The following is a 9,645-nucleotide window of genomic DNA, read 5'->3' on the forward strand; positions in this document are numbered from 1 at the left end:
ACGTTGGTTTTTAGCTCTTTTAATGTGTTTTTTTCAGAGAGAGTTTTTATTTTTGGTGCAGGATAGAAAAAGACAGATTGTGTCAAATGGCAGCTGATAAACTTCCTATTAGGAGAAGCAAAAATGGCAGTCAGTCAGTCATCAGTCGGAGAAACAAGGTAGAAGAAAGAGCGGGGCATGAGGCCCTTCCTGTGTTTCTCTGTAACATTAAGTCAAGAATATGTCTAGAGTTTAAGTTTTATAAGACCATTGGGGATGTGGAAAATTTTAAACGGCGGTGGTGCTTCGGTGATTTTATCTGCTCTGTCAAAAATGATGATTTAGTATTTGCACAGTTTTTTATCAGATAAACTCCTCTTTTTATTCACCTTATGCACAAATAGCACTTTATTGATGCATTGCATTTTCTCTGTTGAGATATTGATGAATATTGTATGTATGTATATGAATATTGTAAATAAAGTGTTTTTTGTAAAAATCAAAAAAATCTCTCTCTCTCTCTCTCTCTCTCTCTCTCTCTCTCTCTCTCTCTCTTTCTCTCTCTCTCTCTCACACACACACACACACACACACTTCCTTGTTCCCTCCCCTTCAGATCTACTGCGTGTGGACGGGTGTAACCAACATGGCGGTGAAGTGCAGCAGCTGACAGGCCACCTTCACTGCACACACACAGTGTTGTTGAGATCAGACCTCAGACCAGTTTCACTTCTCACTAAGTGAAACTCAGACAGTCGTCGTCGCTGAGAGGTGAAATGGCGCAGAAAGGAGTTCAGCTGGACCGGGAAACCTTCTCTTGTTCCATCTGTCTGGATCTACTGAAGGATCCGGTGAGTACTTCCTGTGGACACAACTACTGCATGAAGTGTATTGGAAGCTTCTGGGATGAGAAGGAGATCTACAGCTGCCCTCAGTGTAGACAGACCTTCATACCGAGGCCTGTCCTGCTGAAAAACACCATGTTGGCAGATCTGGTGGAGGAGCTGAAGAAGACTGGACTCCAAGCTGCTCCTGCTGGTCTCTGCTATGCTGGACCTGAAGATGTGGCCTGTGATTCCTGCACTGGGAGGAAACTGAAAGCCCTCAAGTCCTGTCTGGTGTGTCTGGCCTCTTACTGTGAGAAACACCTCCAGCCTCATCATGAATCAGCAGCATTTAAGAAACACCGGCTGGTGGAGCCCTCCAACAAGCTCCAGGAGAACGTGTGCTCTCGTCACGATGAGGTGATGAAGATGTTCTGCCGTACTGATCAGCAGTCTATCTGTTATCTCTGCTCTGTGGACGAACATAAAGGCCACGACACAGTCTCAGCTGCAGCAGAAAGGACCGAGAGGCAGAGAGAGCTGGAGGGGAGTCGACTAAACATCCAGCAGAGAATCCAGGACAGAGACAAAGATGTGAAGCTGCTCCACCAGGAGGTGAAGGCCATCAACCACTCTGCTGATAAAGCAGTGGAGGACAGTGAGGAGATGTTCACTGAGCTGATCCGTCTCATGGAGAGAAGACGCTCTGACGTGAAGCAGCAGGTCAGATCCCAGCAGGAAACTGAAGTGAGTCGAGTCGGAGAGCTTCAGGAGAAGCTGCAGCAGGAGATCAGTGAGCTGAAGAGGAGAGACGCTGAGCTGGAGAAGCTCTCACACACAGAGGATCACAACCAGTTTCTACACGACTACCCGTCACTGTCACCACTCAGTGAGTCCACACACTCATCCAGCATCAACGCCCGTCCTCCTCGCCGCTACTTTGAGGACGTGACGGCGGCGCTGTCAGAAGTCAGAGATGGACTACAGGAAGTTCTGACACACAGATGGACAAACGTCTCACTGGCAGTGACTGAAGTGGATGTTTTACTGCCACAACCAGAACCCAAGACCAGAGCTGGATTCTTGAAATATTCACGTGAAATCACACTGGATCCAAACACAGCACACGCATATCTGTTATTATCTGAGGGGAACAGAAAAGCAACAAGGAGTCCATTCCATTCTTATTCTAGTCACCCAGATAGATTCACTGGATGTCATCAGGTCCTGAGTAGAGAAGTCTGACTGGCCGTTGTTACTGGGAGGTGGAGAGGAGAGGAGGTGTTGGAGTTGATGTAGCAGTCGCATACAAGAGTATCAGTAGAACAGGAGACTTGAATCAATGTATGTTTGGATTCAATGACAAATCCTGGTCGTTATATCGTTTCAACAACAGATATACATTCTTATACAACTCAGTTGAAACTCCCGTCTCAGGTCCTCCGTCCTCCAGAGTAGGAGTGTTCCTGGATCATAGAGCAGGTATTCTGTCCTTCTACAGCGTCTCTGAGACCATGACTCTCCTCCACAGAGTCCAGACCACGTTCACTGAGCCCCTCTATGCTGGACTTGGACTTGGACTTGGAGGCAGTGGTGAGTTCTGTCAACTCAACTAGACTGAAGTCATTTAAGAGTTGAATGATTTCACCTCCTCCTCCTCCTCTTGTCCTCCTTCTCTCCTCTATTTGAATCCCATTAAAAATAAAATAACTGTTTTGCTGATGTTTTCTTTCCAGAATGGTATACAGCTTGAAAATAACACCATTTTTGTTCAAGTCCCTCCTTATTGTGGGTCTTTAAACAGTAACACCAGTACATGTAGCACACGGCCCTCCTCAGACGTGGAGCTTGAGGTGTGTGTGTGTGAGTTTTATTCTGTTGATATTTTTAGTAACTGAGCAGCAGATCTTGTACTTGATGGTGTGAGCGGGAGGTGGACAAAATAACAGGAACAGCTGACGATCTAATGCGACCCAGAACAACAACAACACGCCTCAAATCTCATCATCAGCTTCACAGGAAGCGATCGCTCCGGGTTTAGTTACACTGCCAGGTGTGTTTGTTTTCTCCACCTCCTGTAAGACTCTTTGTTTGTTTTTGGGACGTCGATCACAGATGCTGAAAAGTTTTATTTTAAAGAGGTTTTTTTATATGAATTATTGATGCTTATGTGATTATGATATTGAATATAAATGATTTCCGCCAAGCTTCGTCGTGTGTCTTTAACTCTCAGATTGGCGGTGCAGATGTTTCCTGGTTGTGGGTTTCATCACACGGGGTTTCCTTTCATCGGGTCCAGGTTTCATCACCTCCTGTGTCGTTAACCGAAGAGCTGATTTCTGAAGTTATTTTTGCAAGGATTTTGTTATTCTGAGGTTGATTGACTTTCCATGCATCACACACACTAACTGTCGGGCTCTTTATGTCCTTTTTGTAAATGTGAAAGGGTTTGTTTTTGCACACATGTAGCCTTGTTTCCTTTTTAATGGGGGACAGACTAAAACACTGGCTCTGCATTCAGTTTAACGTGTGGTATAAGTTAACACTTTATAGATTTTATATTTGCTTTCCCACGTGCAATGTAGAGAATTTGTCCACAAACGTTCTTGGTTCTCCAGCGTCGGTGTGTTTCAGTAACACGTAGCCAAATAAATAACTTCTTTTGCACTTCTCTCAGAAGTATCGGAGCTCTAGTTGGACGTTTGTGACACCGAGAATCCCAAACCGTCCTCCTGAAAGTGGAGCAGGTTTTTTTTTTATTTTGTTTTATCATAGAACAAGTAATAGCCGTTTGTGTGATGGACATTCATGCACCTTTGTTTCCCAGTGAGCAGCAAAGCGCTGTAATCCTTCAGAGCTCCACCTACGTGTGACTCACCTGACACACACCAGGAAATACACCTCACCGAGGGACCATGAGACTCGCTTTCAGACCGACTCTAGACTTCCACTGACAAAGGAGCCTCACAAAGGAATGCTGGGAATTCCAGGATATCTGGACCAACGTCACGAACAGCAGCAGCCGACTTCACAAGCGTTTTGCTGGAAGTGAAAGTGAGTTTGGGGGGGAAGCTTTCCAGAGGAAGGAGTGACACCATCTCCTGTCTGCCGGCTGTGTTTTCGGCTTCGGAGGGAAATGGCTTCTAGATCAGAGGAGGATTTCTGCTGCCCTGCCTGCCACGACATCTTCAAAGACCCAGTCCTCCTGTTGTGCAGCCACAGCTTCTGTAGAGCCTGTCTGCAGAGCTGGTGGACGGCGAAGAAACTCCAGGATTGTCCGGTTTGTCGGACGGTATCTCGATGCAGCGATCCGCCTCGTAACCTGGCGTTGAGGAACCTGTGTGAGACCTTTTTACAAGCGAGGGGTCAGACGACCTCGTCGGGGTCGGGGACGCTCTGCCCTCTGCACTCGGAGAAGCTGAAGCTCTTCTGTCTGGACCATCAGCAGCCGGTGTGCGTCGTCTGCCGGGACAGCAAAATCCACACGGACCACAGGTTCAGACCCGTCAAGGAAGCTGCACAGGATCACAGGGAGACTGGGAGCTGGGGGTGATAGCGGAGTCGGTTTGTAGGAAAGGATTCGTGGGGTCTACGGTGTGGAGCTTAGACTTCAATGACGTCGTCTACAGAGCGTACTCCCCGGCAGATAAATACACCGATCTGCCCCTCAGGGAGAAGCTCCAGAAGATCAGAGTTCAACTGGACTGGGACAAAGGAGAGCTGTCGTTTTCTGATCCAGATACCAACACACACATACACACCTCCACACACACGTTCACTGAGAAACTGTGTCCGTACCTCTGCACCAGGACGGCCCTCACTCTGAAGATACTGCCTCTAAAGGTCTCTGTAACAGTGCAAAATTAATTTGTAAGATGGCAATAGACAATACTTTGCACTGCAATTATATAATGGATGGTGGTCTGGATTCATTTAGTAGGTGGTTAGTTTGCTAATTCCACCATGCTGCCTCCATAGGCCTACGTCTCCATATCGGCCAATGGCAAAACTATAGCCTATTGCAATAGCTGGGTTCCAACCAGTAGTTATTCATAAAACACAGGATCTAGAATTCAAGCCTCTAAGGTCTGAGGAAGATACTTAGAAAACCAGAATCTCATCTTTTCTAAAAACTCCAGCGTTTAACTCTGAATGGAGGTTAATTCCACAACGTTTGGTAAGTTGAAAGTGCTAAAGTAACGGTGCGATAGCTGTATTTACACAGCTTCAAAAGGACTGTTCAATAGCTAACCAGAAATTATACATTTTATACTTTACATACAAAATACTAGCGTCTAGTATCATGTCACGGCATTCCATTTGAGTACATGATCTACATTTGTCAGTCTGACGGTTGCAATGATTTCCAGTAGTCTTTTTCTAACTCCAAGTGTTCGTGATGAATCCTTTTTATTTCAGATTATCTTCGTAAACTCTGTATAGACGGTGGGACTTGTGGTTTTTTTCAACAGCCAAGCACTTTCTAATAGAAGTTCTCAACTTGTTTCTAGATTGTAATGGTAACACAATGTCTCTGCTTTGTCAGAACTGTCAACACTTAGAATGTGTTTGTCTGTTTGTTTGCCTTTTTATAGTTTGGCATTTTCTGTTTTTCTAGATAGGAAGGGGTAATAATAGCAGATGTCATCATTTGACAGTTTCATTTTATTATTCTTTCCAAAGGGCCGTCAGTACAACAGATCCATCACAACCCCCCTCCCCCCAGCTCTTTGAACAATAAATCTTTATTTCATCAAGTTTGTTGACAATAAGTGTTGCTTTTTAACTAGAGTCACATAAAACAAAGAAATGATAAAGGAATAGTATGCACAACAACACAATTAACCATTTATACAGAAAACAATACAATAAATGCGACATCAACAATTAACCACACAAAAAAACACCAACATGTCTTTAATATCAAGTGTTTCTGTTTAAAATGTTATCACCACTACACAGTTTGTTTATTCCAGCTCTGAGCAACTCCTTCATTTTCTTTGTGCATCGCATTGTGAGAAACCAGTGAATATGAACGGCAGCTAAACATTAGGATATCTAGTATGCATGCGGTCTGCATACTTCTCCAGTGTGAGCACACTTCATACTCAGAATAGCACCTTTGTGTGCATTATTATATTATTATATTACTTTTGGCTGCTCAAAGAGGTAAAATGATCTAATAACTGACAACACAGGTAACAGGTTTTTTTCTCGTTCCTGTCCTGTCGTGGAAACACTGTTTCTCAAGCTCTTATGATGCATTACTATAGTTGAGGCTGGAAGAATGGAGGTCGATGATTGGAGGACCAGATCTGATGGGGTGGGCCTGTGCAGTTCTCAGTGTCCAACACTGGGTGCTGCTGTTCGTCCTCCTCCTGCTGTTCCTCCTCCTCCTACTGCTGCTCCTCCTCTTGCTGCTCCTCCTCCTCCTCCTGCTGTTCCTCCTCCTCCTCCTGCTGCTCCTCCTCCTCCTCCTACTGCTGCTCCTCCTCCTCCTCCTGCTGTTCCTCCTCCTCCTCCTGCTGCTCCTCCTCTTGCTGCTCCTCCACCTCCTCCTACTGCTGCTCCTCCTCCTCCTCCTGCTGTTCCTCCTCCTCCTCCTGCTACAGTGGTGTTCAAGGAAACCTCGAGGTGTGACGTTGAAGGCAGAATGGCACGCAGGTACTGTGGTTTGCAACAAGTGACACGGTGAGAACAGACTGTCAGCTTCCAGCAGAAGCGACGATAAGATGTAGCACATCATCACTTGTGAAGAAGAAGGAGGAGGAGGAGGAGGAGGAGGAGTTTCTCTTCTTTTGTTGTGTTGTTGGAGGATGTTGTTGACGTTCTTGTGAATGAGCACCAGTGTTTATTAGCATGGAAATCTGAGAACTCGCTCCAGCTATTGTATGTCAAATTGAAATATTGTTATTAGAATATTCATAATTCTATAATTACACAATAAATATAATACAATCATGATATATATGGTATTGTTTAAATCTGGTGTGGCTCCACAGAGGAGCCTGCGGTTCGTGTCCATCCTGGGGGCAGGACTCCTGTGTGGGACAGCGCTGGCATCACCATCCCTGAGGGAGTGGGCTTACTGGGAGAGTCGTGGAGAGGTGAGCCGAGCCTTCCTCACCTCATCCTTCATCATCGGGGTCTCTTTGACTTTCAGGTTCATCCTAATGTTCGTAGTGGATCAGATCGGAAGTTTCTCTCAGACCAGGCGACTCGATTGTCCAACAGTGTGGGCATCACGGCCACTTTGGGGCTGGTTATTCACGCTGCAGGTAACTTATACAGCATTTATTATACTGCTTTATTGTATGTTTTCATGAATTCCAGCCAACAATGTCCTGGAGTTCATTTCCTCATGTGATCTCATGTGATTTGTTCCAAGTGCCCTACTTTTCCTCACACACCCGTTCTTTGTGAAAAACTTGGCGTGCAGACAGACACATCAAATGACACTCATCCACCAGTTTGATGTAAATGTAGTTTATTTAGATTGTTGAGCCCATGAATCTGATCGTTGGTGTTTGCATTGTAGCTGATGGATTCGCTGTGGGTGCAGCTGTGGCCACGGGTCAAGTGACGGTGCAAGTTGTAGTATTTTTAGCAGTGATGCTACACAAGGTGAGTTTCCCTGACAGAACATTTCATTGAAGGATGTATAGAAGTATGTAAGGAGATGGAATAGAGATGGTCTCTTATCTATAGGCGCCTGCAGCTTTTGGTTTGGTCTCTTTTTGGATGCATGCTGGCCTTGAAAAGACATACATTCAGGGACATTTGTTGGCCTTTTCAGCTGCAGCACCTCTACTTGCCGTCCCCACTTACTTCATGTTACACACAGTAAGAAAGCACCCTTCAGCAATCTTGGGTCTTTTTTCCTCCAGTTTCAACTTGTTAACTTATTTATTTGATCCGTTGTGTTTGCGTCTGCAGTCTGGCTGCTCGTCTCAGAACCAGCTCATTGCGACAGGTGTGTGGATGCTCTTCTCGGCCGGACTTTCCTCTATGTGGCCACGGTGCACGTTCTCACCGAGGTCAGCAGCAGCAAGACGGGCCTTCCCCCCTCGGACCACGAGCAGCACACCGGGGCCGAGGCCCACCACCGGCGACACCTGGGGCTCCCGGAGAGCCTCACTCTGGTCCTCGGGGTCGGGATCCCCATGCTGCTGGCCCCCGGGCTGCATGATGACTGATTGAATCATTGAAGAATCATCTAAAAGAATCATATCTGCCAAATATTGTACACATCTGTGGTTTCCAAGCAGGTACTCCCAGTTGCAGATGCTTAATTGAATCTTTGCCTATGACACTTCAGGAACCTCTCTATTTGTCGGTTCCCTCTTTGTCATTTACGGGAAGTAAAACCATGTTTGCTCATTCTGCGTAATGTTCTGCTCTTTTTAGTTGATTTCTTATTTGCACACACAACACATGCTTTGAGGTAAAGTAGACAACCACCAGTGTGAATTACAGATATGGACACAAAAAGGTATTTTACAATTTATTTAATTTACAGATTAATTTACAAAATATACAATATACAATTAATTTACAAACATGTATAAACAGAAAAAACAAGTGGCTAGAACTGCGCTGCCAGCTGAAATGCCATTTTGGTTAACTCTTCCAAGTTTTCAAAGCCAAAATTCTGGATTTCCTCCAAGAATGCGAACTCTGCACATAAGTCCGAGGAGAGGCAGGGGAGCTCAGTCACAGGTGTGTAGGAGGTGGAGGGCTCAGTCACAGGTGTGTAGGAGGTGGAGGGCTCAGACACAGGTGTGTAGGAGGTGGAGGGCTCAGTCACAGGTGTGTAGGAGGTGGAGGGCGGCTCAGACACAGGTGTGTAGGAGGTGGAGGGCTCAGTCACAGGTGTGTAGGAGGTGGAGGGCGGCTCAGCCACAGGTGTGTAGGAGGTGGAGGGCTCAGTCACAGGTGTGTAGGAGGTGGAGGACTCAGTCACAGGTGTGTAGGAGGTGGAGGGCTCAGTCACAGGTGTGTAGTAGGTGGAGGGCTCAGCCACAGGTGTGTAGGAGGTGGAGGGCTCAGTCACAGGTGTGTAGGAGGTGGAGGGCTCCGCCTCATGCTTGTAGGAGGTGGAGGGCTCCTCCACACCGTTTTGCTGTGGGAGCACACGCTGCTTCTTGGCTGGCTTGGTCTCCTCCCCAGATGCAGAAGCTGCAACAAACAAAAGCACTGATCAATCCACTAAGACTTGTTAACACATGTTAAAAGCTGCTGCTTCCTATTCTCTCCATTCTGAACGTTCTAACATCGTCCAACATGATCCCTCATTGAGTTTACATCCTATTTGACATCCACAGACATATTGACTTACCTTCAGCCTTTCTGGCAGCGTTGCTCCTTTCCCTCTTCCTCTTTTTGCCCTACACAAAAAACCAACACATTAGACTTTGGATCACCATGAGCCGATACAAACATAAGACTCGTTTCAGTGCCTTTTTGTTCACAAGCTCTCGTGCCCCGGTGTTTAATGTATGAGTTGTACGTCAGCAGAATGTACATACATAATTGTTGGTGGAGGACCAGTTTGGGTGGAGTTGTGCGTGGAGGCCCTTCTCCCTGTCTGCCTCTGCATAATATGTGGCCTGCTCCTCTCTGGAAAGCGACTTCCACTGTGGAGAGACGACAACACACTGTCAGCACACACCGCGACACACAACTACAGGTCGCATGAACACAAACGTATTAGCAGCTGTATTAATATGCACACGGAATCCCATGAATGAGAGCCGGGGTCCCACAGACCCCCACGGTGCATCTGAGCAAACACACTCACCCTCTGCCCCAGGACACTGTTAACTGCAGAGCTACCACAGCT

General features: G+C 46.3%; 2 pseudogenes across 2 annotated transcripts; both read left to right on the forward strand.

Moving 5' to 3' along the window:
• Window positions 1-743: 743 nt before the first annotated feature.
• LOC311033182 (tripartite motif-containing protein 16-like) lies at window positions 744-3,936 on the forward strand (annotated as a pseudogene). Its single transcript has one exon. The product of its transcript is annotated as a tripartite motif-containing protein 16-like (transcript).
• A 3-nt stretch (window positions 3,937-3,939) lies between these two features.
• On the forward strand, window positions 3,940-7,999 carry LOC311008533 (zinc transporter ZIP9-B-like; annotated as a pseudogene). The gene is made up of 6 exons: window positions 3,940-4,298; window positions 4,433-4,652; window positions 6,806-7,081; window positions 7,342-7,427; window positions 7,512-7,646; window positions 7,740-7,999. The product of its transcript is annotated as a zinc transporter ZIP9-B-like (transcript).
• Window positions 8,000-9,645: the final 1,646 nt, after the last annotated feature.

This window comes from Eutrigla gurnardus (assembly GCF_963514095.1).
Source record: "Eutrigla gurnardus genome assembly, chromosome: 22".
Taxonomy (NCBI): domain Eukaryota; kingdom Metazoa; phylum Chordata; class Actinopteri; order Perciformes; family Triglidae; genus Eutrigla; species Eutrigla gurnardus.